We start from the raw sequence: 26492 nt of genomic DNA on the forward strand, positions 1-26492 counted from the left end.
GCAACAGGCTGGTTGCCAAAACTATTTACTGGCAGATGGTAAGAGGCTCTAAGTTGGCATCTAAGGAAACAGCTTATTGCAATCTCCTCATCACAGCCAATGATTGAAAATTAGAGGAGGAAATCCTTTGGGACTTTCCAGCAGTTACACATTGGCCTTTTGCCGAGAGCCTTTTTTTACAGTAATCATTCCAATGACGGTGTGCGTGTGAGAGAGATATGGTCTTTAAAGGGAAAGATAGCACAATGTTCTGCTCAATTAAACAACTACTGTCCCTGGGACCACAGAAGAGCTTCAGGTACAGGGCAGTCAAGTCTGGTGCATGAATTCCAACATCTTTCCATAAGGGTAGGCCTCATTCTGTTAGGCTGCAGTAGTATGGTAGTCTCACACACAAACACACAAAAAGTTTTGCCCTGTCCCATCCTCTTGGAATTTGTAATCAGGCTTTGCTCCAAAAGCCCTTTTTATAGAGGACACCTTTGTCCATGGAGTTTTCTTGGCAGGGATACTGGAGTGGCTTGCCAGTTCCTGCTCCAGGTGTATCACGTTTGGTCAAAACTCTCCACTATGACCTGTCCATCTTGGGTGGCCCTGCACGGCATAGCTCATAGCTTCTCTGAGTTATTCAAGCCCCTTCGCCACGGCAAGGCAGTAATCCATGAAGGGGGATCCATGTTCTCGAAGCTACAAACATGAGCCTGACCAAACTGCGGGAGGCAGTGGAAGACAGGAGTGCCTGGCGTGCTCTGGTCCATGGGGTCACGAAGAGTCGGACACGACTAAACAGCAACAAATAGAGGACACAGGAAGCTGCTTTAGAATGGATCAGACCATTGGTTCATCTAGCCCAGTACTGTCTGCACTGAATGACAACTTTCCAGACTGAATATTCCCAGTCCTACCAGGGGTTGAACCTTGGACTTTCTGTTTACAAAACAGATGATCTGCCCCAGAGCTATGGCACTTCCATAGCATTAGGTCATACGGAAGTATAATTTATTACTGTGTGGAGCAGAGCTCTTCAGTTTGGGCACCCATATTTTGGATGAATTGAAGTAGGAGGAACCTCCCTAAATCCACCATTGGGTACCAGCGTCAACCTGATGATCAAAACACATCTATTCAGAATGAAACTGCAATGCTGGGGGGAGAGATGTAAGCATTTCCCCATTGTTTTACGTTTTGCTTATTTTTCATTCTTCAGCCGAAATGAAACATGTTTCAACTTGTGTGGGAGAGGCGCTCCTGTCTTGCTAGGAATCACAGGTAACCACTGCCCAAATAACCTAACTTGAAATCACTCTGAGCAGGAGGAAGAATTTAATTCATCCAAGTAGTGGCAAGTACCCACTGATGGTGCTTCAGGCAGAAGAGAAGAGGTTCCAAAGACTTCCATATACTGCAGCAGCAGATTGTTCATTTGTTTAAAACACCTATATCCCGCCTTTTAGACCTGAAAGGCGTTCAAAGTGGTGAATGAAAGATTGTCATAACAAAAATCACACTCAAGGCTGCTATCAGTAACAGAAATAGCATGGTGTCCCTGTAGTACCAGAATCATTCAGCTGACACGTCCTGCCCTCATCCTTGGCGTTGTCCTTCAGCATTTGCCTACTAGGTAGCAGAGGCTGCTGGTAACCTCTGAGGCCAAGAGAGTGGGGCAGAGGAGCTGGATTTTGTTGAGCCCATAGCAGAGGCAACCCTTCCCTTGCTGTTGTTATGTTTTTAATTGTCTTGAATTGCACAAAGCCTAGAGAACGCATTTTATGAAGCATAAATATCATGCATTAACAAATAAAATTTCCCAGTTGAAATCACAAGCACACACACCACAGGGCAAGCCTATGGGACAAAAAGCAGCTTTCAGAGGGTGGTTTTCATCTGGAAACTGGCATAGGGGGAAAGGGCTAAACCCCCTTTCTCAGTGGCACGGTCTCATACTGAGTTCCTGAGGTGATCTCCTGTGTCTGCCTTGATCTTCTAAAGAAACTGCAGGGGACCCTGTTCAAGCACCACCCACATCACTTCTATTTTGGCCCAAGGCATGTGGCTCACTAATTGCCCTATTAGCGTGGAGTGTTACCTATTGACTTTGCTTGCTGCTTTATTGGTTTTACAGCTTTTATTGTTTATTGTTAATAAAGCTTTGAAATAAGTATAAAGACAAACACGTGTCCCAACTAAGCACTACATAGCAGTTTTCAAGAAAATGTACTTTAAAGTTAGCCTAGCAACAGCGGACATAGGAAACAGCCCCCATTGTCTGACAGGACTGTGACGTCATTGCTCTCTTCTTCCAGTTATGACTTCTACATTTGTACTTTATTCTATTGGGGTTTGGTCATTTGTTGTTAGCCTTTTGTCACTTGTCCACAAGACCCTGGGAGGCCTGAAAGTAAGTTGAAATCCTTTAAATGGCATGAAGATGGAGACCCTGTTTTTTCAGCTGCTGTTACTGAGTTTCTGAAGTTCAGTGTGTTCCTCCTGCTTTTCTTGGTTAATCTGCTGCCATGTTTTGTAGGCTACTAAGGTATTGACACATCAGAACTTTTGGGGATGGAGAGATAGCAGTTCTTATTTTGCTAGAACATTGGTGCAGCCACTGAGGACCTCTCTCTCTTGCTCATCTCTGGAGGGGAGGGGAGTGATGTGGTATCATACTAGTGTGCAGTGGTGTAGCGTGGGTTGTCAGCACCCGGGGCAAGGCAAGTAATTTGCGCCCCCTAACCCTAACCCCCAGATGTTGCGCCCGGTGCGGCCGGCCCCCCCTGCACCCCCCACACTACGCCACTGCTAGTGTGATGTCATAATCCTGCCAGCCAGTAGGTTTTGTTCCCCATCCTCTCTGGCACTGCAGTATTCAGGTAACTTTAAAGTAGTTTTTAATGAAAACTATAAAAGCTACAGCTACAATTCTTCTTTCTATAGGGGGGGAAATGACCAAGTAACAGTTGACAGTATACTGAATTCTGAAAATTAGGAGCAATCTCCATTGTCTGGTTGTAGTTAGCTCCAATTTCCTGATGCAACATATTCCTTATAGTTCTTGTAATAGTAGGAAAACATTTAGAACAAAATTAGTTTTGGCTTTTATATTCTCTTTGTACCCGAAATGACGGTAAACTTGTAGCTGAGCAGAATTTATTAATCCGAGTCTCTTAAGTGCAACATTGCCGCGTTTAATAGTTTGTATTAGTAGCCTTACATATATTTCCACTTCTTTGTATGCTTCAGATTCAGCATGCAGTTTTCATATTCTGTTGTGTATTTTGGAATGCATATTATCTCACTAATAGCCATTGTAGCGTTTCTTTTTAACCCAGGCCTATAATAATAAGAATCTGTTCACTTCTTTTGATGGCTCATGTGAAATAATTGTCAACGAAGTAGAGTTGGAATCATTTGTTATTCCACTTAATACAGCCTTGCATTGGCTAACATGTATCCCAGCAACGCTGGCAATATAAATGAGGATGTAAGGAGGAACTACCCCCTCCCCACTGGTTCTTGAATTTGCATAATATGTAGATTCTGTGCAGAGAGTTAGAATATTTTACAACTCTATACCCAAGGATAAAAAAATCACACAATCTATTATGATTTGGTGTTTGTTACACCATCAATAAACCACCCTCTACTGTCAGACCATGATATGTCATGATGATCTATAAAAGCTTACCGATGTATGACCTGCCTTAGTGCCATCTTACAGGGAAAACATCATTTTATTTAAAAAATGGATGATGCCACTATTACTGCAACCTTTTTAGGAAAGCCCATACTTTTATGGATCCTGAAATCAAGTACATTTTAAAGGCAAGTGGTACTGAAATATCAGCTTCCCATAAATATCAGCCGAATTATTATTTTTTACAGAATGTTTTATTCAAATGCTGTATTTTAGATTCAAGTACAATAAGGTTGGCTTTAAAAAAAACCCCAAACCCCACATGAATAGTTTTTTATTTTTTTTAAAAAAAGACTCAAAGTCTTGTAGCTAAATCCATTTCATGAGAATTTCATTGAACCACCAATGCACCAGGAATTAGGTGCAATATACAGTAATGTTCTGTACCCAAAGTACACAAAAACAGTCACATACCAATAAATCAGTAATTTCCCCTCTATGAGAAAATCATATTCCCTCCACTGGCAGTCTGCAAACATTTTGCCATACATTAGGAGATCACTAACCTGCTAGAAAGTAGAGTGAAAAGAATGAGGAGTTAGGGTAAATCCACATGCTATGTTAATTACATGGGTAGAACCACTTAAGTCCATCCACGTTCTCCCATTCACACACAACCATATGCCTCCCTACATACGCACAGTTGTTTAAATCTCCCTTCTCCTTATCTCTCTCTCCCTTCTTCCTCCCTTCTCTTTCCCTCCTAATGAGGCAATTAGGCTTAGAAAAATAGCCACATTCACACAAATGGAACTTTTTAAAAAAATACTAAGCTTAATTGCACACATTTATTTGTTTGTTTGTGTGCTTGCAGTTCATGGAAAGGGAAGGGTTAAGCAACCCTACCCATTGGCCAACTCCCCCCCCCAAAAAAAACCCTCTTCCATGCTGCAATTAGTCTTCAGTTGCTGTGTGAAGGGGTGGGATGATAGTGGAAGTCAGATTCAAAAGCCTATGGGCTGGAGATTCCCCATGCTTGGCCGAGGGGGTGTGGCACTACCATCTCAATAGAAAGTGTTGGCAGGAATGGCAAATGCTTTGTTATATCTTTCTACCAACATATTTGGTGTCCTTTGTTGTCTCTTGTTTTTGACTTTGTTTTATAAAAGACAGCAGAAAATGGAGGGGGTGGGTCCTGCTTTATACCTTTATTCCTTCCTACATATAAATTATACTACTTCATAGGAATCTATGAGAACATCCCAATGTACAGAGCTTGCCTTTGCATAAACCGCATTAATTGAGTAGAATATTGTGAACAGGGACTGTAAATGAAAAAACATGACACGTTCAGATCTGTTTCCTTTGTTCTGTGTGTGCCAGGGTTTGTTGGCAAGTCCCATTATTTTTCTACAGCTTTATGGACTGCACTTTTATATGCTTTCTCATTGAACTTTGAATATACACTCTTTGTTTATTTTAAATGCAGTAAAGGGGGGAAAGGCCATTGAATATGAATGTAATATAGCTTATCCTGGAATCTACAGCAATCCTGATCTAATAGTGCATATTTCCCCCCCAAAACTGTCATGAGCCCTACAGCACTGTCAGGATTGGTCTGGGGTGGCAGGCTCTGACAAAGGTGGAAGAAGCACTGTGGAGATGGGTAGCTGAACTGGGGAAACTTGGGATGGAGGAGCAGGGGAATCTCCCTTTTCTATTCGGATTTCAATCACTTTAGAAGGGGAGAGCAGAGATGCCTGCTCTTCCCTTCAATATTCTTGTGAAGAAGAAGAAGAAGAAGAGTTTGGATTTGATATCTCGCCTTTCACTCCCCTTCAGGAGTCTCAAAGCGGCTAACATTCTCCTTTCCCTTCCTCCCCCACAACAAACACTCTGTGAGGTGAGTGGGGCTGAGAGACTTCACAAAAGTGTGACTGGCCCAAGGTCACCCAGCAGCTGCATGTGGAGGAGCGGAGACACGAACCCGGTTTCCCAGATTACGTGACTGCCGCTCTTAACCACTACACCACACTGGCTCCAGTGGAGTTGGAAGCCTGTGTGGAGACTGAGGAAGGCATTGATCAACTGTGGGGGAGGCTGAACAGGAGGCTGCAGTGGCTAAAGAAGAACCTGAGCAGGAGGTATCACCTTCACAGATGGGAGCAGACTCGCCCCCAAAGTAGTGTGTGCTTGCAATCCTAGTATTTCCACAAGCCGAAAGAGTCTCGTGAGTGAGCATGTCACGCCTCAACTTTTAAGGCTTGGCAAGAGGGGTAGGGAAACTTGTTGGGACATCTTTGTTGCTTCCTTCCAGCTCTGAACTTCTTGCCCAACTCCTGAATCATCATGACTCCTGAGCACTGTGTCTGCTGCGGAGCCTGTACTGTTACCTGGCTCAGTAAGTGTGTATGTTTGTGTGTTGGGTAGGAGTCAGGACAATAAGATAAATTTCCATAGTATTTAATATGGTTTATTGTAAAACAATCTATTTGTATAACATACAAGTGAATTACAAACATACAGTACAGGCAAACTTAAATGCAATAAAATTTGGATTGAGGATCATCTGTTATTTTACTGGTATCACTGTATGTCCCAAGGAGGTAAAAATCTATTGTCAAATTACTATTATGCAGTGAAACATGGACATGAGCTTGTTCAGTGAACCTTTCATAGCAAAAAGAAGTTCAGATGGTGAGAAAGGGATTGAAGGATGTTAAACAAAACTAGATAATGCACAGAACATTGTCTGCCTCAGCTGGTGTAAAATTTGAAGCAAAGAGAAGTTGGCCTTTCCAGCAGTGTTGTGGAAGACATTCCAGAGATGGGAAACCTGTGGCCCTCCAGATGTTGATGGGCCCCAACTCCCATAATCCCTGACCATTGGCCTTGCTGGCTCAGGCTGATGGAAGTTGGAGTCCAAAACTTGGTACCCTCCAGATGTTTTGGACTACAGTTGCCACCAGCTCCATCCAGCATGTCCTAGGTGCAGGGATGATGGGAGTAAGTCTAAAGCGTTTGATGGGCACCAGGTTTGGGAATTCTTCTCTAATCAGTACTTCTCCAGATAGACCAAGGAGAAGGTATTCCCTTCATATACCACTGCCATTATAATGGGAACATTTGTGGGGAATAAATAGAGGTTATTCAACATGCTGCTATCTAATAGGTTTATTTTTAGTGTGACTGGGAAAATGAGCAGGAGGACCCTGAGCTACTGGGACCTCCTCTTTTGTCTGGCAAAGTTCTCCTCAGCCAAGGCGTGAGACTAATTTAGAGGGCTGATAATGGTTGTCTCAAAATCAGAAGGGGGCTTTACAAGCCCTAAGATCATTCTCTGGCCCATTCCCAGCCTCTCCCCATCACTACCCATCTCCTTTTCCCTTCCCCTAAATTGGTGGTGACTCCAGAGCAGTATTGCAGACACACAGTGAGATTAAAGGACGAGTTATTTCACAACAAGGAATTTGGCAGAATACTGAGAAGGTAAGTCCTGAGGAGGAAGGGTGTGTTAAGAATTGAAATGTCTTTCCTCAAAGAGAACAGATACCTTATGCCCTTAAAAGTACCGCAAGTGAAGCAATGTATTCAAGTCTTGTGCCTATAATCTAAGTAATGTACAGATTATCTGCCATGTGCCATGCTAACTATCCGTGAAAGATTGTTACGGTATGAACAGTGAGCAGGCAAGTGCAATGGCCAAATGTCAGCAGAGCCTTTAGTAACCAATTGCTTGTTTGTAGTTGCTGACCGGAGGATATCTCCTTATGAAATATTATGATGATGCCTACAGTAGAAGCTTTGCCTGGATAATTCAAATCACTTTGTAAAACTTGGCCCAGTCATTGACTGTTTCTTTTGTCTCCCTGTCCTTTGGGCTCCATGGTCTGCAGCAGACCCCCTGCCCAGGGTAGCCAGATGAAGGGGGACGGGGAGAGAGAGAGAGAAGAGGACAGGGTCCTGCACCTTTAATAGATGTAGCTGTGCAGAAGACGGAATTACAATAGACTTTTCTCTTTATATATTCCAAATCTCCCCATTCTACACTGCCTTTACTTCAATTTGGCCAACCTTATTCCTCCCCCCGAGACTTTCTTCCACTTCCCAAACTCCCTGGAATATACGTTTAATTCACAAGCCCTACGTACACACAGCTCTAGATCAGACGTTGACCTTCAGACCTCCCTGTCTGATCCTGGGGGCTTTTCTCAGTCACACCCCTTTCCAGTCCACACATGCTTTCCTCAGGCTTTGCCCCTCAACAGCCCTGCTCCACACTCTACTTGGTTGTGTCCTTGAACTATGAGAATGCCTCTTGCATGGCTGGAAAGAGGATGGAGGGGTGTGTGTGTGTGTGTGTGTGTGCGCGCGTGCATGAAGATATGTAGAAACCTCTGACTTCTATTGCACTCCAGCTACTTTGGCCTCTGCTCTGCTGGTATGTGGTCCTAGTAAGGTTGAGAACACAGCCCTCAGGCCCTCTTCTAAGGAGGCGTATCTAAGACCTGGTTTGAGAGCTTTCCTAAAACTTTTCTTCCAGACCTTTGTCTTTGCAAGCCTGTGCTTTATGGTTCACTGCCTACTCCCCTCTCCTTTCGTTTATCATTCTGCTTCTGTGTAGGAGGGACTCTGCCTCTTCTTAACCTCCTCTGGGGCTGGGGGAACAGGGCAGCTAGTTTTTGAAGGATGGGTAGTGGTGACTTTTCATGCTAGGCTCTTCTGGCATTGATCCAGCATGAAAACAGGGTTGAGAAGGGGACTTGAGGAAGTGTTGGGATGAGGGAAGGGGGATGAGTTAGGACATTGGGGGGAGGAATTAATGGGCACTGGTGGGAGAACAGGAGCCCATGGAGGTGGAAGAACAGTAGCCTGGTGGAACACTCTGTCTCATGAGACCAGGGCCCTGCAGGATCTGATTTCTTTCCGCAGGGCCTGTAAGATAGAGTTGTTCCGCCTGGCCTTTGGCTTGGAATCAATTTGATTCCTTCCCCCTCTTCTTTTTCCCTTTCCCCTCCTGTGATGGAACTCCTATTTGGGGACTTCCCTGGCTTTTTTCTGGCCCATGTAGGACCAGACTGGAAAGTTAGCCTTGGTGAAGACTTGAGGTTTTCATCCCCCCAAAAGTTTTTTATTTGAGTTTCCATTGAAACGAGGCTGTATTTTAATTTTTTAATGTTTTAATGTTGTATTTTAATCTTGTTTTTAAGTTGTATTTCAATCAATTTGTTTTTATATCGGGTGTTAACCGCCCTGAGCCTGGTCTTGGCTGGGGAGGGCGGGGTATAAATAAAATTTATGATGATGGTGATGATTATTATTATTATTATTATTAGAACAAAGAAATTACCTGTCTCCCTTTCCTCTTCTTCCTTCCCCTCCTGTAATTTTTTTTGAGGTTGTTGCTTGTCTTCTGTACATATAGATATAATTGGTGTTTTCGGGAAAGGTACTTAATTGCACCATTGAATTTGCCCGACCATGATTGTGCTATGAATAATGTGATTCAGCTTGCTGTTATTTTCAGAATCCAAACTAATCTCAAAACGATTTGTTTTTGTTTTTGAAGCTCTTGTTGATGAAAGCTTGAAAACCTGTAGTCTTTATGTCTGCTGAAATCCAGAAGAGCCTAGAGATCTATCGTCTGCATTGCACCTACCCGGGGCTCCAAATTTTTGCTGCTAGTATTTTTTACATCCCCAATCATTCCTTTGTACTGTAAATTTCTGGAAAGAATATAGTTTTATTTTTATTATGAATTATACAAATCATTTTAATGTTTTGTATTTATTATACAAGAACAGTTTCGGGGATAGTTTTTACATCAATTTGCATGCAGTAGATGAATTGTGTGCCACAGCCAGTATGTGGACGATAACTCCAGTCCTTGCCCTTGTAGAGACAGACACCAGCATTTGCTGGCAGTAATAATTAGAGTCACAAATTGCCAGAAGCTGGGTGCTTCAAAAATGGAAGTGGACACAAACTTAGCATATTGGCACATTTTGCCCGCACTTAGAAAGGCCAACTGATCTCAAATGAAGAAGAAATAATTGATCTAAAAGGTTCATCTTACAGAAATCACATTGTGTGTGTGTGTGTGTGTGTGTGTGTGCACCCTACTCTTAAAAAATCTGGTATTAAGTTGAATTTTTTACTTGAAATAGTTTTGTAGAAATTAACTTAGTTAAAGGTTTAAGAGCTGCATTAGGGGAACATAAAACAATCTTTAATTTTTGAAGGACAGATTTTGCCATTCATAAAGACGTCAGAAAGCACTTTGATGTGAATTTATATTAAATGGTGAAAGATGGAACTGTACAGACAGGTGTAATGGTGGGGCTAATCTAAATCTAGCAGCATTGCTACAGTAAGGCCTTCCTTGCAGACCTTCCATGTTGCATATCCTCTGCAACTGATTCAAAATGGCTTTGGCAAAAGGCCCTATATCTCTGCTCTTCCCCTTTGCAGCTTCTTTCAATGCTTGAAGTGGCCAAGGGTTATTTTGTTCTTTTTGTTTTTTTTAAAAAAACCTTGAAATGAAGGCTCTGCTGCAGCTTACAGCAGAACAAGTTTGTTCATGCCTGTTGCCTCTGCCTACACTTCCTAGAAGGACTTCAGCTTCAGAAGGACTCATTTTAAATATATGTACCTTATTTTTCCGTGTATAACACGCCCCTGTGTACAAGACTCCCCCTATTTTGGGGGACTCCAAATTAAGAAAATGGGGGGAGAGCTGCTGAGCTCTTTTTAGGAGGGATTGCCGAAAATCACTCACCCGCCTGACCTCCGCTGCCACTCACATGCGTTGAAGAAGCCATCAATTGTCTGTCCCATCGCTAGAAGAGCAGCAGCAGGAGGAGTTTGGACTTGATATCCCACCTTTCACTCCCCTTAAGGAGTCTCAAAGCGGTTAACATCCTCCTTTCCCTTCCTCCCCCACAACAAACACTCTGTGAGGTGAGTGAGGCTGAGAGACTTCAGAGAAGTGTGACTGGCCCAAGGTCACCCAGCAGCTGCATGTGGAGGAGCTGCCAATTGCCTGCACAATTGCCTCAGCAACAGCCAATCAACACTAGCTCTTGCTGCAACCACCAATAATACGCCCAATAGCCGCTGACAATCTCCAGCTTGCAGCAGCAACAAATCCAACGTCCCCCCTATGCATTATCCATGTATAAGATGACACCCCCCCAATTTGTAACATAACTTCTTAATAAAAAAGCTTCGTGTTACACACAGAAAAGTACAGTATATAAAAGAATACAACCTCCCTTCCTTTAACCTTGTACAGTTAAAAGTGAGCAGTATACCACCCCTACTCCACCCTGAGGGGAGATGAGCAGAGTGACCACAGTGTGCATGGGGGGGGGGCGGAGGGAAGCAGAAGGTACTGATCCAGGCCCCTTCAGACCTGACGGTGCCTCTATCTCGTGTGTGTGACTGAGAATTACCCTGTCAGAAACCCTTGAGAGCAGCAACCGGCAAATAAGATTGAGCTAGAATGGACCTTTGATCGGACTCAGCGTAAGGCAACTTCCCATGATTATGATTATCTGTTGGCTGTGACTCCCAATTGTTGGAAATCACAGGTAGGGAGAGTTCCATTCTGCTTAGGTTTGTGGGATTCCCTAGGCTAGATGGAGCATTGGCCGTATGCAGCAGACTCTTCTAATGTTGTTTTAAGGTCACCATGGAAGGCCTAGTATTCAGGGCCTCATTTCAGAAACTCTCCGTGTACATCAGACCAGAGTTTACTCAAAGAAAGTGGGTTCCCTGAATAAAGTTGAAACTATTCTGCTAACTTTCCTGCCAGGTGCAATAAGTGGAGTGCTTTGACACTGCTGTCCCAGCTGTGGAAAATATATTGGCCAATTGGTAGCTGGTCATGCATAAGCCAAAAGCTCCAGAAAGGGCTCGGAGTGTTTCAGCAATGTACTCTTGGTTCATTCATCACAGTTCCTTTGTTAGGCAAAAACTATGCTGCAGCTCTAGAAGTGTTAGGTAATGTCAAGGACATGGGTCGTCTTCTTTAGCATTTCAGGATACATGGGAACAACGTTTATATACATTATATACATTTTGAAATTCATGTTTATTTCTATGAACTTTGTTGTTAAATAGCTTTTTAGTTACATTATATTTATCTAGATTTTATTATTTTGCTGTTATTAAGCGTCCATAGCTCGGTGGTAGAGCCAGGTTCAGTCCTTGGCATCTTCTGTTAAATAGGCCAGGTGCTGATAAAATGTTACATCAGCTTGTTTTTAATGTTTGCTTTTATCAGTATTTTTAATGAATAATTTAGGGTGCTTTTTTCTAAACTGCTTAGAGGTTTTCCATCAAGCAAACAGTATATACATTATGTTAAGTTAAAAACTAACAAACAGTAGGTTCTGGAAAGACCCCTGTCCAAGACCCTGGAGAACTTCTGCAAGTCAGAGGAGATGATATTAGATAGATGGAAAACAGTATAAGGCTGCCTGTATATATTTATTCAGTTATAGCTATACCTATGTATAAATGAGTGAATGTACTCCACGCAGAAAACAGGGATTTTTGACATAGCAAAGACAAACTATGGCAGAAAATAACAAGGAATACCACAAATCCCTAGGCATACAATAATCTGCTTAGACCAGGATATACATAACCTCCCCCCAAAAGGAACCAAGCACTTTCTGAGAGCTGAAAGATACCCTTAAATTGCCAGTGCTGCTTGCCCATAAAAAAAAAATTCCTTAGGTAGTCTTCAAATTCTGCTTTATTCGCCTTCTTTTTTTCAAGCAATGTGTGCTTTGATTACTGGCACCCAGCTGACAAAATCATTTAAATACTATATTTATCACACTTTGGGGAAATTATAAAAGGGACACATTTTAATTAGAATATATGCATTGGAAATATATCACTAGAGCTTTTGCAGCTTTGAAGATTAGGATAACACACATAAAAAAATTAAAGGATTCAGTCCTGCGTTAGAAGAAATTTTTACCACTTTAGATATTGCTTAGTATTTAGATTCCTCTGTGGAAAGTGAATTGGATGCTTTGAATAAAAACATCAATAATACTCTTGGAGACCCTGCTAGAAAGAAGGAAAATGAGCTGGTGAATGTTCAGTTACTGGCAATTCCTGCTTTTATCTTAACCAAATACCAGCGTACTGTTTCGTTGCAAAAGAGTAAGGCTTCTTCAAAGATTATGAGCAGGAGTCCACGATCATATTTGAAGTAGCTGCATATTGTTGCCACAGGAGCACATCCTTCGTCCATCTTGAAAACTTCCAAAAAGTGGCACATGACTAAACCATGCCGTACCATAACCAACACTTTAACTCAAAAAGTCTCCACTTTGGGAAGTGAGCTGGCACAGGTCTGGTCACAAAGGACAAAACAAAAAGCAAAAAAAAGCAAGGTGTCATGATTCAGGGCTCTGATTACCCATTCTCAGGAGAAGAGAAGACAACATGTATTCTGATAACATATCAGACTAGGAGGAGGATTTATCCTCAGAGCCAGTCTAGGATGCTCCTGTTTCCTCAGGAGTCTCAGCACCAGAAGCCTGTAATGCCAGTGACTTTCTAGCCTGAAGAGGTGGTATGCTTTCCTCAGTTTCACAAGACCCTGCACTGTGGCCCAACCCTCAGCTTCCTCAAGCCTCCAGAGTCAAGGACTAATAAAGCAGGCTGGGCCTCTTTGAGCTTTGAAGCTCCCATCATCTGGAATAAGTCTAGCTGCTCCCTGGAAGCTCTAGTCCCATTTAAGGTTCAACCTGGGTTTTCATAGTGGTTGAAAGAACATTCAAGCCTTCCTTGTCATAACATCCATCCCAGGCATCTCTTGGAGCTACCCAGGCTGCTGCCCGCCTTGCTGGTTTACCCTTTGGAATTTGACCTCTGCTTTGCTAATCTGGAACTTATCCTCTCCTTTTTTCTGACCCTGCATTAATTGGAACCTGACTTTTGCTTGACCTGACCTTGACCTGACAATGCATCCTGAGCTGACATTAGTAGTAATGTGATCTGGTGTCCCTAGAACCTTGCCCCCTAGCTGGACCCAGTGCTCAAGACAGAATGCAAGCCTGCATTGGTTGTCCTCTAGTCTACATTGACCCAAGTGAGTGGTTCCTTCCTGCTCTCTAGCCACAGACTTGAGACCTTTTTTACACAACCGACTCCTCCATCCAGTTCCAATCTGACCAAAGGCTCACAACACACCCATTGATTGGTTTACAAGAGCCCAAAGAAGAAAGGCACTTTTCCGAAAAGTATAATACCCATATATAAAAAAAACAAGGAAAATCCAGTCACATGCCACCCCACGTCTTTATTAACTGAGCTGAGGATAACTTCCTTTTGTGTGTCTGGGAAGCACTCTCCTGGGACCACCCATCTTATAAGCTTTTTCTTCAGCAAACCTATTGCTGCTCTAGCATGCTAAAATTTCCCTCAATCTTCATGTGGCCTGAATGTTGCTAGTTTTGCAGGTGAACCTTCTGGCTTCCTTAGTTTAAGATGAAAGACTGGCAAGATTCTTCTTCTTTTCTTGATTTGATTCCAAATTTCTGCTGCAGTCTCCCTTATTTCCATCACTTCTTCAGAAGCCCAAGACTATTTTGCACGGCCATGCTATACACCACACAAACCCTCATACAGTGGTGCCTCGCAAGACAAAATTAATCCGTTCCGCGAGTCTCTTCGTCTAGCGGTTTTTTCGTCTTGCGAAGCAATCCTATTAGCGGCTTAGCGGATTAGCGCTATTAGCGGTTTAGCGGCTATTAAAGGCTTAGCGGCTATTAAAGGCTTAGCGGATTAGCGGCTAAAAGGCTATTAGCGGCTATTAAAGGCTTAGCAGATTAGTGGCTAAAAGGCTATTAGCGGCTTAGAAAAAGGGGGGGGGAGCGAAAAAAAATCGGAACACTCGCTAGACGTTTTCGTCTTGCAAAGCAAGCCCATAGGGAAAATCGTCTTGCGAAGCAGCTCAAAAACGGAAAACCCTTTTGTCTAGCGGGTTTTCCGTCTTGCGAGGCATTTGTCTTGCGGGGCACCACTGTATTTCTCCCTCTTTCTGGAAAATCTAATAGTTGATCATTTAATTGCTATTTTGTCATATTTCTCTCAATAAAAGCCCTGTTTTACTTGTGTAAGCTCCCAACACACTTTAGAACCCTGATTTTCCCAGAGAATGACAGTGGGGCGGAACTAGCACAGTCATTCCCAGACCCCACCTGACTTGAAGAGGGATACTGTCAATCATTGTTATAGAAGAAAGGCAGCATTCAAAGCCATTGGGAAGATAGCGCTCCAAACCCCACTACTTTTATAAGCTTTTGTGGTAGATGAACTATTACTACCCAATCAGACTACACACACACACACACACACACACACACACACACACACATATATACACACAAACATACATATATATATATTTAATGAAATGGTGGAAACAGTTTTAGTATAGGTGCTGAGAGAGAACAAGTACCGGTATGTGAGAACAGAACACTTTGGTAGATGATGGTGATGATGATGATGGTGATGGTGGTGGTGATGATTTATTTATACCCTGCCCATCTGACTGGATTTCCCCATCCATTCTGGGCGGCTCCCAACAGAATATTAAAAACACAATAAAACTTCAAGCATTAAAAACTTCCCTGAAAAGGGCTGCCTTCAGATGTCTTCTAAAAGTCAGATAGTTGTTTATTTCCTTGACATCTGATGGGAGAGGCTAAAAAAGATAAAACCCATGTGAGATGATTTGATAACATGCAGGAACTGAAGAAATAACATCTAATTTATGTTAAAAGTGACTGTAATTGGTTTTCTTTTCCTCCACTTGCAAAAACTGTTTGAGAGTGTCTTAAGGAAACTTATGCCAGCTGCATTAAAAAGATCTGATCTGACACACTGCTCTGCTCTGCTTTCCAACCTTAGATTTGGCTATCACCACGATGTCACAAGCTGCGAGTCCGTGGCTCACACCACCATAACAGCTAGGGTAAACAGAAACAAAATTTTAACTGCAAAAAAGGTGGGTGGTGGGTAGGAAGGAGCTATTTCAGAAAGAGTGCTAGATTATTGAAAATCTGTAAAATGTACCAAATATAGATCAGGAGTGAGGGAGTTTTTCCAGCCTGAGGGTTGCACTTCCTTCTGGACAAGCTTCTGATGCCAACATGCCAGGTGGAGGTAGAACCAGAGGCAGATGTGGGCAGAGCAATGTAAATCAGTTTTACCCTTGTACCATAGGCCAGTTTTTACACATACTCAGTCACATACCCTTTACTCAAAATAAAAAAATTCCTTCCAGTAGCACCTTAAAGACCAACTAAGTTAGTTCTTGGTATGAGCTTTCGTGTGCATGCACACTTCTTCAGATACCAAAGAAGAAGTGTGCATGCACACGAAAGCTCATACCAAGAACTAACTTAGTTGGTCTTTAAGGTGCTACTGGAAGGAATTTTTTTATTTTGACTATGGCAGACCAACACGGCTACCTATCTACTACATACCCTTTACTGTCATCGATTCCGAGAAGCAACACTAGCTATGATGGCTATGCTCTGTCTTTGCTGTTGGAGACAGTATGGCTCCAAATATCACATGATGGGAACAAGAAGCGAAGAGTGTGCTGGTCCACTCAAGTCCTACTTGTGGGCTCTCCATAGGCATCTGGTTGTCTACTGTATGAACAAGATGCTGGACTGGATTGGCCTTTCCTCTAATCCAGCCAGACTGTTCTTAAGGAGAGCCAGTGTGGTGTAGTGGTTAAGAGCGGTAGACTCGTAATCTGGTGAACTGGGTTCGCGTCTCCGCTCCTCCACATGCAGCTGCTGGGTGACCTTGGGCCAGTCACCCTTCTCTGAAGTCTCTCAGCCCCACTCACCTCACAGAGTGTTTGTTGTGGGGGAGGAAGGGAAAGGAGAATGTTAGCTGCTTTGAGACTCCTTCGGGTAGTGATAAAGCGAGATATCAAATCCAAACTCTTCTTAAGGTTTTTATTTAGTAATGTATACAAACTTGGTGCATGTAAACATTGAGCTAGCTGTGATGGTATTTGCACATTGTACATATAAAGACAACACTAGCCATGTCCCTTCACTGATGTAAGAAATGTCAACTTACCCTGGGGCCAATAATAGTATAAACATAATGTGTAAAGATGAGATAGGAAAAAATTATGGCTCTTGTTTGAATTTTGCATTTATGTCTTTGTCTTCATCTAGTAATTCATTATAGAGCATTCTTAGTACTTATTTCAATATCTGGATTGCAACAAAATAGGATATCCCTGCTGTGGTGAATGACACAAACAAAAAATTTTAAATTCGCTACACGGAGAAAAAATAGATAAAGAAATGCACAAAAGTAGACATCACCTTCAGGGAACTGGGGAAAAACAGGGTTGGGGAGGGAAGGCAGACAGTCTGGTTCCCTATTATCTTCACAAGTCAAGGTCATGTTACTTAATGAATACATTATCTGTCAATAAAGCTGAACACTGCAAACAGATTCTCGTGTATGAAGATGTGGGATACATGCATGCACGGCAAAGAAGCAGAGAAATATAAGACAAAATAAATACTGTTTCAGTTTTTCAAGGAGGCTGCCTATATAAACTCTTGATATCTGTCCAACTCATAATGTAAGAAGAATTGTGCTTTGTTAGACCAAAGCCCATTTAAGGGTCCAGTATCAGGGTGGGGGAAATGCTTCTTTCTCATTAATGCATCATTGCTGCTATGATTATTTTGTTGTTGCTTATATATACAAGAGCAGCTCTGGGTGAGGTTAGAGTGATGGGGGGGGCTGGCTCATTTGGCCCCACAGGGACTGAGGGAGGCGCAACAAGTGTCTGTGCTGTTTGTTTTTGTGCATGCCTCACAGCAACAACAAAAAAACCAGCTGCTCAAGCCACTTTAAGAAGTCCGGATTGTTGTTGAGGGCTTCCAAAACGGTATAATTCCAGACTGCCCCTTTAAATTACTATTTTTTTAAGGATAGTAATAACAACAAAAAGTAACTGTTGAATGAGAGCAGAGTAGTGGAATAGGAATAAATTCTATACGTCTATGAAATGTTCCTTGCTCACATTTAATCAGATATTATTGTAACTACAGTAAATAATAAACAAACTATTCTGGAACATAGTTTAGACTTCAGATATTTTCTGTATGCTTCGTCTGTGGAACCTGAATACACAGAGGCTGGATCAAGTCACCCCTGGCCAATTTCCTTCTTTAATGTTGCAAAACCCAAGGATATTGGGGTCACAGCATCTTATATGATGTTAGCCTAATGCCAAAGGGTGTGAAATTGGTCTGGAGCTAAGTCATTTATCACCCACAGAGAGAGAAACGGGATGTCATGTGGAGTGGAAAAAAATCTCTGACTAGTTTGTTTAATTCTGTTCCTCTCTGTATGTCAATATAATTTATTAAGCTTGCTTCAAAATATCAGTGAAATTGGGACTATGTTGGACTGTGGTTTGAAGACTGCAGTTCTAAAAATTAGTTCCTGTCTTTAGAACTTGTCACTGAATGTTACCCCATACTGCAAGCTTTATAACATTTATATTCCTTGAATAGGGACGTGGGTGGTGCTGTGGTCTAAACCACTGAGCCTAGGGCTTGTCAATCGGAAGGTCGGCGGTTTGAATCCCCATGCCGGGGTGAGCTCCCATTGCTCAGTCCCTGCTCCTGCCAACCTAGCAGTTTGAAAGCATGTCAAAGTGCAAGTAGATAAATAGGTACCACTCTGGTGGGAAGGTAAACGGCATTTCCGTGCGCTGCTCTGGTTCGCCAGAAACAGCTTAGTCATGCTGACCACATGACCCGGAAGCTGTCTGTGGACAAACACCGGCTCCCTCGGCCAGTAAAGCAAGATGAGCGCCGCAACCCCAGAGCCATCCGCGATTGGACTTATCTGTTAGGGGTCCCTTTACTTTTTATTCCTTGAATATGAGGCAAGTTTTATGTACATAAGGAACATATTTGTTTTACTTCTATAGGGTTACTATAATTAAGTGTAATCTGTCTCAGATATGTTGATGATGGATTTCAAATATTTGTTTTGGAAAACTTAACATACAAAAACATTTGTGTGTACTTTCACACCGTATTCATTTTTATCCCACCCTCCCCATTGATACCCATTGTGCATACAGTACTTAACAACAGTGCTATTTTTCTAGAAAAAGAGCTGTCAGAACTCACCATGAACGCTGTCTTCCTTGTTCTCTTACAATGGCAATGAAAGCCACCTGAGAGTTGCCAGCACTGAGTTCCAGCTGGAAAAAAATCGCTGCTTAACAGTACAATCAGATACCATGCTTCTATATTGTCATGGGCTCAGGCACTGAGCCAGAGGGGAAGGAGGAGATGGAGAGCGAAGGGGAACAATCTGAGGGGAGTTCAGGAGGGTATGCCAGTGATCAGAGAGATTCCATGAGTCTGTCCAGCGAATCAGAGGATTCCCAGAAAGGGGCCCCCAAAGGCAGGGCAAGGGGGGCCAGGGGGGAGTCTCCAAGCGGCAGCTGGAAATCAGGGGTAGCTTCCCCACCAGAGCGTAGCGGGGGGGAAGAATCCCAAGGGTTAAAACAAGAGCCTCCTGCAGAAGGAGAGAGTGAGGCTGGACTGACCACGCCTCCGTCAGAGAGTGGAGGGGCGGAGGGAAGAGCAGGTCCCGCCAGCCTCCCTGAAGGAGAAAGCAGTGGGGGGAGCAGTGTAGCCGTTAGGAGGAAGGTAGGCGGCTGGGCGCGCACGCCAAGTTCAAATGTGGAGGCGCGCGGGCCAGCAGAAAACCCGGATTGGGAGCCAGGTCCTAAAGCCCGCCGGAAGGGTGGGGCGGAGTCAGAAGAATCCGCCTCTGAAGAGAGTAGGAAGGAGGTAACCCCAGAGGGCAGGAGGACCTGGAGGAGAAAGGAGCAAAAGGAGGAGAGGGATAGGTGGAGCAAAGCTCGGCTCTTGAACTGGTGTATTAGCGGGGAGGAGTCAGACGGAGCTTCGCCGGTCTAAGGACTCAGACGTAGCGCTGAGCGCCACGGATGTCAAACCAACAATGAACCACAATAAAGACTTTCGTTTATAAAGAGCAACTGGCGTGGGTCCTCTGTGAGCTGGGACCTGAGGCAGCGCTGACATATATTATTAGTGTTTATAATACTGATAGCATTTTGCCAACTTCCTTTACTTATGTACCATTAGCTGGATGAGGAAATGGGCATATTAGGCATTGAGTGTGGGAGGTTAGAGATCTACTAGCATTGCTGAATTATGGTAAGAGTAAGATTTGCCTCCAGTTGGTGACTTGAGAGTTGTGCATGTACACTTACTGTGGCAATGACTCTCACTTTTTTTTACCATCGGAGAATTTGTAGCAAGATAGAAAACAAAAAAACAACAACCTGAAATACTCTCTGAAACAATCTGGCTGTGCAATAATTTTTTCTTGAAATTGCAAAAAGTTGTATAACCTATAATATTTCCCCCCCAATAATTTTGAGGTTACACAGTATTGTCTATAATATACAAATACACAGCAAGCACTATCTTTTGTCAGCTGACAGTTTCGAGTTACTGCAATGCAGTAGTGAGTTTGTGTATTCATGGGCAAGATGTTTGGTTAGTGATATTCATTGGCACAGTGTTTACATTTTCCACTCATTTTCATGTTTTTAAAGATAAATAGAATTCGTAGAATGCTGTTGATTGTCCACAGGAACTTACTTCAGAAGAGAATATGAGAGACACAGCCTGTAATCCTACAGGCACTGAACTGGTTTTGTAAAGGGTTGCATTGACAATCATATGAAAGTACCAGTGACCATAGCTTCATAACTTTTCATGAACTTTACCCTAAAACATAGACAATACATTTTTCTTCAAGCCTGACATAGTTGTGAGTCGAGGCCCCGCCCCGGGGCTTGGAGATAAAATAAGACACATGGACACAAGTATTTAGGTTAACGGGCTAAAAAAGGCCACAACTTTATTGGTTACAGAATGTGAGTGGTATTGGCTTAGGCATTGGATTGAACAGACTATAATTGACTCCTGCCTGCTCTGCTGGGAGTCACACAAGGGTTAACAACCTGTAGGGGGAGCTTGTTGGTGCAAATCAACTGGAAGCTTTCCCCTAGAGTCACTGGGGGTCCTGCCATGGCCCTAGCCACCACCAGGGCATTGGACAGGAACCATGACTGCAGGATTCCTTCAAGGGAATACCCTTCAAGGGGAGGGGTATGTGATGGCCACAACCTCCCCTTTGACACACAACACATTTTCCAATGCCTAACCGCCAAACCTTACCAAGTTGTGACGATTTGCTATGAGGTAGGCGAAAAACCAAGTGCCTGGTGCCAATCTGCCAAGTGGAAAAATTCCTACCAGGCCCCTTGGACAAACAAGGCGACCAACCGAAGTCCATAGCAAGGTCAGGAGCAAAACCTACAGGGAGGGTGGACGGGCGATCTGAGGAAGCCAGGAACAAGGAGGAGGAGCCCATGAGCCCACGGCCATTTTAAACGGCAAAACCCACCCAGCCAGATTGGCCGGCTGGGAGGCATGACGTGGGCACAGGGCTCAATGATGCAGGGGGTTTGGTTACACCCCCTGCGAGCGCGGGAAGCGGTTCCCGCTCACAACAGCTCCCCTCCATTAAGAGGAGAGGCTTTCTCAGCTTTTCAGAGGGGTGGCCATTAGCACTACATACCTTGAGTTTTTAAGAGAGGGGATGGCATAGACATGAGATACTGTAACAAAACTACTTAAATGAACCCAATCAGAAAGAAATGTAGACTGGGGGGAAAAGTCTTCTCAGGTGTTCTATTGTTAAGGCCATCTGTTTTGATTTGATGCTTTGTTGGCTGTCTCCTGGTATATATTGTTACTTAGATTGCAGCATTACTTCTCCTTTATTGAATAGATTGAAACAACAATTACTTGCAGCTGCAGGAGAAAATGGGACTTTCTAAATCAATAATGTTCTTTATATAGAAAGAGTGTGTGTCACTTAATTTTGAGCTGACTTGGTTATATTTCAAGATGGGGAAGATTGGGGTTTTTTTAAGCACAAAAGCTTTCTTAACTTCATACGGTCACAAATTTTTCATTGCTAAAATCTCATTCACATGTATTCGCGTAAAAGAAGTGAATGTCTAAGGGATAGCTCTTTTTTTTGCGAATTTGTTAAAAAGCTCAACAACTTTGGGCAAAACTAAAAAGCAACTTTTCTGTCCGGATTTCACTGTTTGAAATATGGCAACCCTAGGAAGGAGGAATAAATGAAAATGGCCTCCTCCCTTTGTCTTATTCCCGTAGACTTACCATTCCTTTCTTATCACCTACAATTTGTATGTATTAAAATTCTGGGAAATTTATAAATCAATTTTAAAAAGAAAATTGCTTCCTCCCTCTTCCCCCTGGCCTTTCCACTCATGGAGGACCGCACAGGATTAAAGAGCCTTCCAGCAATGGAAGTGCACAATTTGTCCTTCAAATGTGAACTAGAAACAAATGTTAATGAACAATGCATGTTGCCTTGGTTCTTGCAGAGGTCTCCTGGTCTATCTGGAGAGGACAATGGCTGTGTGGGTTGAAAGGTTTGTCCCAGGAGACTTCTGGGGCTGCTTAATGTTGCAGTCAACCAGAAACCAGAGAGGGACATTTTTTCTAACACTCACTGGTACATTTCAGACTTCTTTCAGATAGCCTGTCTCCTCCTGATAGCTCCTTCACCCTTTTTCTCTTGACACAGCTTGCTGAGTGGGGTGGCATTGCTATTTCTGCTTGGAAGGGAGGCTCAAGGCTAGTGGGGGGAGCTGAGTGGCAAACCAGTGGGAGCAGTAACTTGACTCCATTGGTGTGCCAACTAGGGTGCCATCTACAGGGGGCGGTGGGGGCCAACCCCCCATATATTCAAGAAGGGGGCCAGGGCCTCCCAAATTTCCATGGAGATTCTGAAAAGGAAGCTCCAGGACGAAGATGCTTGGTCCTGCCGTGTCCTTTTGACAGTTGCCAGGGATGTGTCAGAGCGAAGCATCTTTGCCCTGTGCATCCCTTTCAAAAAGGTAAGGCAGCTGGTGGTGGGTGGATGCAGGATGGTGGGCTGAATTGGCCTGGCCAGGTGGGGGGGGGCATCACACATGTGATGATATGCATGTGCGGCGGGCCCGCCAATGTTGGCCACAGTTTGACACTGCTGGTGCCTAAACAAGTGACATTAACTATGTGTCACTTAATTTTGAGCCAACTTGGTTATATTTTAGATTAGGAAACTGGGGTGAGGGGAGCTTTTCAATGGGCAGGAGACACATTTTGGAAAAAAAAAAATTCATACTGTTTCAAATATACCCTGTAGCTTTCCCTACTTAGAGCCTTCAATCAGTGATTCAGACAAGAGCAAACATTTCTGTTAGCGCATGATCCTCATGGATTACTACACTTCAGAAGGTATAATGCTATTACCCTTGTCAAAGAAAACATTTCAGCTAACATGCTATCTGCTCTCTTTGCCATCAGCTTTTGAGTTTACAAGTGTGCTGTGAATAAATGTCCATTTGCACAACATACAGATAAATGGCAAGGCTGTATTATTTAAAAAATGTATTTCTATGGAAAATATTCTGAAAGAGGTATGCGAACAAGAGCATTTTAAAAAACTCTTTCCTATCTGTGTAGCTTTCAGGAGAACTACACTTGATTAACGAACAATCCCAATAGACTTTTAGCTTGATTCTTCTTGGCTCTATGGAAACACGGGGAAGACCTGGATTGGGGATTTTGAAATAACAAAAGTAATGAAAGTACTATGATAAGGTTCCCCATGTCCAATTGTCATGAGCCCTGCAAAGCTATTGGGCTTGGACTTGGGTTGGCAAGCCCTGATAGATGAGGAGGAAGAAATTGGGGTGGTGGGCTTAAGGGTGGGAACTGGGATTGGAGAAGGGGACTCTCTCTGTTGAGGCTCAACTTTAGCCACTGGAAGAGAAAGCTGGGGTGCTGGCTCCTCCTCTTCCTGACCTCCTGGCAGCGCAGAGAGTCTCAGTGGCAGCTGGGGAGGGCAACCCAAGTGGTGAGGCAACTCTGGAGGTGGCAGTGACTCATCAGGAGCTTGGACAGTATATTTTGCTGGCTGACAAGTAGCAGCAAATTATGGTTTGCTAAAAATGGAAAGTGTGGGAAGGTTCAGGGGAAGCGAGTTTTTAAGCCATGGTTTGAGGCAACTCTGGAGAGGAAACATGTGAAGGGGTTCATTAATCTAAACTTACCCTTCATTGTATGAAGAAAATAAGAAGAGTTTGGATTTGATATCTCGCCTTTCACTCCCCTTCAGGAGTCTCAAAGCGGCTAACAATCTCCTTTCCCTTCCTCCCCCACAACAAACACTCTGTGAGGTGAGTGGGGCTGAGAGACTTCAGAGAAGTGTGACTAGCCCAAGGTCACCCAGCAGCTGCATGTGGAGGAGCGGGGAAGCGAACCCGGTTCACCATTTACGAGTCCACCACTCTTAACCACTACACTACACTGGCTCTCATGAATCATAGAATCATAGAATCATAGAATCATAGAGTTGGAAGAGACCACAAGGGCCATCGAGTCCAACCCCCTGCCAAGCAGGAAACACCATCAGAGCACTCCTGACATATGGTTGTCAAGCCTCTGCTTAAAGACCTCCAAAGTAGGAGACTCCACCACACTCCTTGGCAGCAAATTCCACTGTCGAACAGCTCTTACTGTCAGGAAGTTCTTCCTAATGTTTAGGTGGAATCTTCTTTCTTGTAGTTTGGATCCATTGCTCCGTGTCCGCTTCTCTGGAGCAGCAGAAAACAACCTTTCTCCCTCCTCTATGTGACATCCTTTTATATATTTGAACATGGCTATCATATCACCCCTTAACCTCCTCTTCTCCAGGCTAAACATGCCCAGCTCCCTTAGCCGTTCCTCATAAGGCATCGTTTCCAGGCCTTTGACCATTTTGGTTGCCCTCCTCTGGACACGTTCCAGTTTGTCAGTGTCCTTCTTGAATTGTGGTGCCCAGAACTGGACACAGTACTCCAGGTGTGGTCTGACCAGAGCAGAATACAGTGGCACTATTACTTCCCTTGATCTAGATGCTATACTCCTATTGATGCAGCCCAGAATTGCATTGGCTTTTTTAGCTGCCGCGTCACACTGTTGGCTCATGTCAAGTTTGTGGTCAACCAAGACTCCTAGATCCTTTTCACATGTACTGCTCTCAAGCCAGGTGTCACCCATCTTGTATTTGTGCCTCTCATTTTTTTTGCCCAAGTGCAATACTTTACATTTCTCCCTGTTAAAATTCATTTTGTTTGTTTTTGCCCAGTTCTCTAATCTGTCAAGGTCGTTTTGAAGTGTGATCCTGTCCTCTGGGGTGTTAGCCACCCCTCCCAGTTTGGTGTCATCTGCAAATTTGATCAGGATGCCCTTGAGTCCATCATCCAAGTCGTTGATAAAGATGTTAAATAAGACCGGGCCCAAGACAGAACCCTGTGGCACCCCACTAGTCACTCTTCTCCAGGATGAAGAGGAACCATTGATGAGCACCCTTTGGTTTCGGTCAGTCAGCCAGTTACAAATCCACTGAGTGGTAGCAGAGTCAAGACCGCATTTTACCAGCTTCTTTACAAGAATATCATGGGGCACCTTGTCAAATGCCTTACTGAAATCAAGGTAGGCTATATCCACTGAGTTCCCTTCATCTACCAGGCTTGTAATTCTGTCAAAAAATGAGATCAGGTTAGTCTGACATGACTTATTTTTCAGAAATCCATGCTGACTATTGGTGATCACAGCATTCCTTTCTAGGTGCTCACAGACTGTTTGCTTAATGATCTGCTCCAGAATCTTCCCTGCTATTGATGTCAGACTGACTGGGCGGTAATTATTTGGGTCCTCTCTTTTCCCCTTTTTGAAAATAGGGACAACATTTGCCCTCCTCCAGTCTGCCGGGACTTCGCCTGTTCTCCAGGATTTCTCGAAGATGACTGCCAGTGGTTCTGAGATCACATCTGCCAGTTCTTTTAATACTCTTGGATGCAGTTCATCTGGCCCTGGAGACTTGAATACATCTAAACTAGCCAAATATTCTTGTACTGTCTCCTTAGTTATTCTGGGCTGTGTTTCCTTTGCAGAATCATTTGCTCCAAATTCTTCAGGTCGGGCATTGTTTTCTTTATCGGAGAAGACTGAGGCAAAGAAGGCATTGAGGAGTTCAGCCCTTTCTGTGTCCCCTGTTTGCATTTCACCATCTTCTCCTCTGAGTGACCCCACTGTTTCTTTGTTCTTCCTTTTGCTACGAACATACCCATAAAAGCCTTTTTTGTTGCTTTTAACCTCTCTAGCAAGCCTGAGTTCATTCTGTGCTTTAGCTTTTTTGACTTTGTGTCTACACGTGCTGGCTATTTGTTTGAATTCCTCTTTGGTGGTTTCCCCCCTTTTCCATTTTTTGTACACATCCTTTTTTAATCTTAATTCAGTTAAAAGTTCTTTAGATAGCCACCCTGGCTTCTTTAGGCACCTTCCATGTTTCCGTCTCATTGGTATTGCCTGACGTTGTGCTTTTACTATCTCCCTCTTAACAAACTCCCAGCCATCATGAACTCCCTTTCCTTTTAGTATTGCTGTCCATGGGATCTCACCCAGCACTTCCCTAAGTTTTATGAAGTCGGCTTTCTTAAAGTCAAGAAATGAGTGGAGCTTAAGACAGTAGTGGATGGAACCAGAGCCAAAAGAGGGTGAAGCCACCCATTTCTCTTTCTCTGACACCCCCTTTTCTCTTCCCAGGAGTGGACAGTGCATGGTGTGGTACCAAGGTCTGCCCTCTCAACCGTGAT

General features: G+C 43.5%; 1 protein-coding gene across 1 annotated transcript in view; it reads left to right on the forward strand.

Moving 5' to 3' along the window:
- The window catches only part of RYR3 (ryanodine receptor 3), a 280012-nt gene that overhangs the window by 20257 nt on the left and 233263 nt on the right, over nt 1-26492 (forward strand). The window lies entirely within an intron of this gene.

Source organism: Podarcis bocagei, assembly GCF_964188305.1.
Source record: "Podarcis bocagei genome assembly, chromosome: 1".
NCBI classification, from domain to species: domain Eukaryota; kingdom Metazoa; phylum Chordata; class Lepidosauria; order Squamata; family Lacertidae; genus Podarcis; species Podarcis bocagei.